This window comes from Leptonychotes weddellii, chromosome 3, assembly GCF_054177405.1.
Source record: "Leptonychotes weddellii isolate Sample4059 chromosome 3, ASM5417740v2, whole genome shotgun sequence".
Taxonomy (NCBI): domain Eukaryota; kingdom Metazoa; phylum Chordata; class Mammalia; order Carnivora; family Phocidae; genus Leptonychotes; species Leptonychotes weddellii.
Window position 1 is genome coordinate 81056363 of NC_138371.1, and position 5691 is coordinate 81062053.

General features: G+C 35.0%; 1 protein-coding gene across 1 annotated transcript in view; it reads left to right on the forward strand.

Annotated features, from left to right (window-relative positions):
- The window catches only part of LRP1B (LDL receptor related protein 1B), a 1719891-nt gene that overhangs the window by 1123913 nt on the left and 590287 nt on the right, over positions 1-5691 (forward strand). The gene's annotated exons all lie outside the window — the stretch shown is intronic.

Consider the following 5691-nt stretch of genomic DNA (forward strand, 5'->3'; position numbering starts at 1 on the left):
GGGACTCCAGGATCATGACCTGAGCCGAAGGCAGTCGCTTAACCAACTGAGCCACCCAGGCGCCCTATCCAGTTCTCTTTAGTTGGGTATCACTGAGTCACCTCAAAATTAGTTGGCTGAAGTGTACTCTTCCTCTCCTCTCAATTGTCCATATCCTGTCAGCGTCTCCATTTTTTTTTCTGGTCTTCGGGGTACACAACCTAAACTTATCTTTGACTTCCCCAGTTCTTTGCTGACCCCTCTCTCCATATCTAAATTTGTCCTCCACAATATCTTTTGGACTCAGTGCTCCTTCTCCAGCTGGTAGCATCAGTACCACAGTCCCAGCCAGGAGCAACAGATGTTGTAATGATGATGGCAGTCCTCTCTCTGGCCTCTTTGTTGTTATCCTCTTGTTTCTTTAGTTTGTAAGAAGAATATACTGAAACTTAAAGGGATGTAGTATTTTTTTTTTTTTTTTGAAAAGAGAGGGGGGAATCCAAATCTGGAAGATGAGAATTAATGGAAAGAGGTCCAAAGTATAGTAAAGAAGAAAAAGAAAAGAGAACAAAAGTAATGAGAAGCAGATGGGCCACTTTGGGGAATAATGGTAAATATAGGTGAAGAGACCAAGGGAATTAAGCTGTGTGAGAGGGTATAATTTGGCGATCCACTTCTTTATTTTAGTAAAATGACACTTTTTCTATGTCAGTGTCTATTTATGATTTTAAGCTAACTCTCAATTATTTATGGAAAGAACATCAGATTCTTCAGTCAGCTATGTAGGGCCTTCTTCATTTTTGCTTATTTTATCTCTCCAACCTAATCTTTCATTATCCTCCACTGTGGATTTCCATTCCAGGCACAATATTACTGTTTTCATCATTAGTAATGGTAGTAAATAAATAGTGGCCAAGAATGTATAAAGTACTTTCACATACATCACTTTATTGTAGCATCTCCTTCATGTACTCTGCTCATTATCATCTGTGACCTTTCAGGATGACAGTATCTTCTACATTCTGGAAATCCTATATTGTATTTGAAACCCTCTCCTCTGAATTTTTCTTCAAGTTAATTATTATAATATTACTAATAGCTACCATTTATCAAGCATGTAACAATGCGACAGGCAGTTCATTTATATCTTACAGGAAACTGACAGATATTATTAATATTCTGATTTTATACCTTTAGAAACTGAGACCCAGAAAGATTACTTCATTTACCCAGGGCCTGTGGCAAAGAGATGTTAGAGCAAAGCTTTTGAACTTCATTCTACCTGACTCCAAAGCAAGAGCTTTTACAAGCTACTGCAAAGATCCAGGCCATCTCCCTGGGCTGTGTGCCCTCAAAGTCTTGTGATGCCTTTGAATAGTGTATGTTTTATGAGCTTATTTCTGTCACCACTTAGACCTAAACTTTCTTAAAAGCTGAGACTGCATCAAATTATTTTATACCTCTTTTGAAATACATAAAAATACATTTTGTAGCAAATGCTTGTTGGGTGTAAATGCTTCCTCTATTACTTAAAATAGTAACAAGTTTTTAATAGTTTTATGATCTGTGCTATGTGTACAACTAATCTATTGTTTCTAACCACTATGTAGTATCATATGGCGTGTACCCGCCTGTTCTTGTTTATCCACCCTACAATATAAATATGCTCAAATCACCCCAAATCTCTGCACAAGTAATGCTGCCATAGACATACATTTACCACTTCTTATAAATCTGCACGAAAATTATTTGGGACAAAAATTACTGACTCATACGGTATGCTTATACTTACTGTGAGAAAGAACCTGTTTCTTTTCAGAGCGGTTGAACAGTCTCCATATTCACCAACAGTACACTTCTAAAGTCCCCACATCCTTGTCAGCTCTTAAAATTATCTGAATTTCTCGTTTTGTCATCCAGTATATTGGAGTAAAGTGATGTTTCAATGCTTTAGTTGTATTTTTTCTTACAATGAGTTTGAGCATTTCTCTATATTCTTGTTAGCCTTTTGCATCTCTTCATTTTCTTTGGCCATTTTCCTACTAAGATCACTGCCTTTTTCTTATTGATTTGTAGGAATTAGTTGCATGCACTAAACTATAGACATGTTAACTATCTTCTGCATTCTTTTACCCCTCTATTAATTATTCACATTGACCTTTACGGAGCAATTCCTCTTTATCTTTCTGCTTCATCACTGACTCCTTTCTTTGCTTTATTCTTCTTATTATTTTCTTCCTCCCATAATCACTTTTATCTCCTCTCTATTTAATGTCTGCTGGGCTAACTATTTATTCAGTGATTCTTATAATTAATCATTCATTCACTTATTTAATTGCAGGTTATTTATTAAATACAACCTAACAAAAAGCACTGGGCCATATTTTAGAAATGCAAACATTTTTGCATTTCTTGAGCAAAATCTCAAAAACTCATACCCCTCAATGAGTTCTCTCTCTCTCACTCTTTCATATATACACACACCCCAAGTGCAGATTCCTACCACTTATTAATGGAAAGAATAGACAAGTTTTTAAGAAACCTGAAATATAAAGCAGAGCTACTGAGAAAACATATCCAGGAATTTTTCAGGCAAGTAATTAAATGGAGAAAAACAAAATGAAACAAACAAATTAAAAAAAATAGTTCTCAAGAATATTGATGGACAGTTGGTGATACAATCTTGCAAATTTATCAGTTTGAATAATAGTTGAAAGTCTATCCTACCTTTCATTTTACAGATTCTATATCCTCCACCCTTATGTATATCACACTTAAGTAATATTTCACTATCATTCATTCCCAACATAGCTATAGCTGAAGGAATGGAGACAAGGAAGTAATGATATATATTGAACCAGAGTAAACAATAGACCATTTACCACTTCATAAGTTGCTACTCTGTAGAGGAAATGTATCTGATGATGGGGACAGAGAAATTCAAATAAATTATTAAATATGAGAACAAACGAAGTAAAAACTCTGAAATTGCAGGAGAGAAAACACATTATAACTACAATATCACTTTCTGTTTGAGGACATTATATGTATGATAGAGAATCAGGAGCTATTCATATAGAATTGCTAGTTGTAGAGTCATAATAACAATTACCCTGAGAGGACTAAGAGGAACTCTTTCTTAGACAAGTCATCTACTGTTTTCATATACTGTTTTGTAACAATCATTATGCAAATCTGTAGTGGGATTAAAAGAAAATCAAAGAAAAATGAATTGCAGATAGAAGACCTTTGAGTGTTTTTTAAAAGCTATTTGTGATGTGCCACCTTTATAAAAATGAAATTCATCACTTTAAAAATGTAAAGTGTAACCCACTTTGTTTTATACATGTGTCTTCTCATGGTAAAGCAGAACTTCAAGCCTCTTCTATATTAGGAGTCTTATTTGCTGTTTTGAACTGTAAAATTCAGTCATTTATGAGACTGAATAAATCACTAGGAGCTAGCACACTAAAAAAAGTTAGGAGACTGCAAAAATGAATGACTACTTCATATTTTGCTAATATTCATTCCAAATTGAACTTGCCCTAAAAGAAGTTAATATACTTATATCAAAATTGAAACACATGAGAAAATGCTTTATTGTGTTTTATTACCAAATATTTTATACAGAAGGTTTTTATTATTATTATTATTAAAGGGTAAAAAGAAAACATTGTAAGATTTGGAATTTTGAAATCCAGTCTTCATGATTTCCCAGTAGTTTATGAAATTACATATTGGATTATTCATTACAACTTTTTTATTTGCTCAAAAAAGAAAAAAGAATTTAGTAAACTAACAGAAATCCTAAAAGTAGAGGCACTTGGAGAAGTTATCAGGATTCAGAGTTCAAATAGAAATAATTTGAATCTTTACACTTTGATTTTTTATTTTGGTAAACAGGTTTATTATAGTCATGTGTAATCAAGTAAACATTTGTCAACTGTATTCTCAACACAAAATGACTATAATACATATAAGAACTTGAAAAGCCTTTGGGCAGTTTTAATAAAAGAGTGAATGTAACAGTCACCGTTCAGAGTAAACAAGATATGTTTTCGGGGTACCTGGCTGTCTCAGTCAGTGAAACATGCAGCTCTTGATCTCAGATTGTGAGTTCAAGCCTCACGTTGGGTGTAGAGATTACTTAAAAATAAAATCTTAAAAAAAAAAAAGATAGGTTTCCAATCACCTTGCATTTTATGAAATCTTTCAAACGTATTGGAGAATAATGTATTCACAGCTCATATTTTAGTATATTGAAAATTTATCTAATTTATTCCTGTTATTCATGGTATAAATCATTTTCTGAAAGCGATGAAACACTAGATAACTTTGAGGCCTCTGTTCATCCATTCTTCCATTGCCAGGGGTAGCTACTTTTGTGAAATTGGGCTATCTGTTCTGTCATAGTTTGTGTTCTTAAACAACATGTAATATAATTGTTGTGTTCCTAAATTTACGGAGTCATATACATTATATATCCAGCTGGAGCTAGTTGGATTTTTTAGTCACAAATATGATTTTGAGATGTATCCATAGTACTTTATATAGTTCTGCTTATTCCTTTTAAATGCTCTACGGCATTCTACTATATAAAAAGATTATAGTCTACTATATAAAAAGATTATAGTTTTGTTATAAAAAGATTTTATATATATTTTAAAGATTTTATTTATTTATTTGACAGAGAGAGACACAGCGAGAGAGGGAACACAAGCAGGGGGCGTGGGAGAGGGAGAAGCAGGCTTCCCGCAGAGCAGGGAGCCCAATGTGGGGCTCGATCCCAGGACCCCGGGATCATGACCTGAGCTGAAGGCAGACACATGACTGAGCCACCCAGGCACACCCCCCCCCTTTTTTTTCTCTACAGGATTTTTATTAGAGGGTGGGGGTGGATATGGGCATCATGAAGTCCTTGGCACAGGAGCCAGGGCATCTCCTGTTCATGGTCATTGATGTTGTTGCCAGTGTTTTGCTACATTAAACTATGTTGTAGTGAAAGCTCTTATGATATCTACTTGTGGAAATGTGCACAAGTTGAGCCACATGTTCAAGTGCATAAGCATCTTCAGTTGCACATGTCATCTCTATCATTGCCACAGTTGTACAAATATACACTACCATCAGCTGTTAGAAGAGGTCCTGAGTCTCCAAATCATTGCTAACACTAGACAGAATTACAGGTCAAATCCATGCTCCTCCACTTACTAGCTGTGTGACTCTGGCATATTACAGAACTTCTCTGTGCCTCTCTTTCTTCCTGTGCAAAATGGGGAGGATAACATCACGCACTTCATAAAACTTTGTGAGGATTGCATAAATGGGGATCTATAAAATATTTAAGAATAATTCTATAACAGAAGCACTCTGTGTTTGCTATTTTAGTAATGTTCAGACTTCTAACTAGTTGCCCAAGATGATGGTTATGGTCTTGTTGTTTTAACTGGTATAAAATTTTCTTTTTTTTAAATTTATTTTTTTATTTTTTTTAAAAGATTTTATTTATTTATTGAGAGAGAGAGCATGATAGAGAGAGCATGAGAAGGAGGAGGGTCAGAGGGAGAAGCAGACTCCCTGCCGAGCAGGGAGCCCGAAGCGGGACTCGATCCAGGGACTCCAGGATCTGACCTGAGCCGAAGGCAGTCGCTTAACCGACTGAGCCACCCAGGGCACCCAGAAATTAAGAGTGTTAAGAAAATTTTATACCAG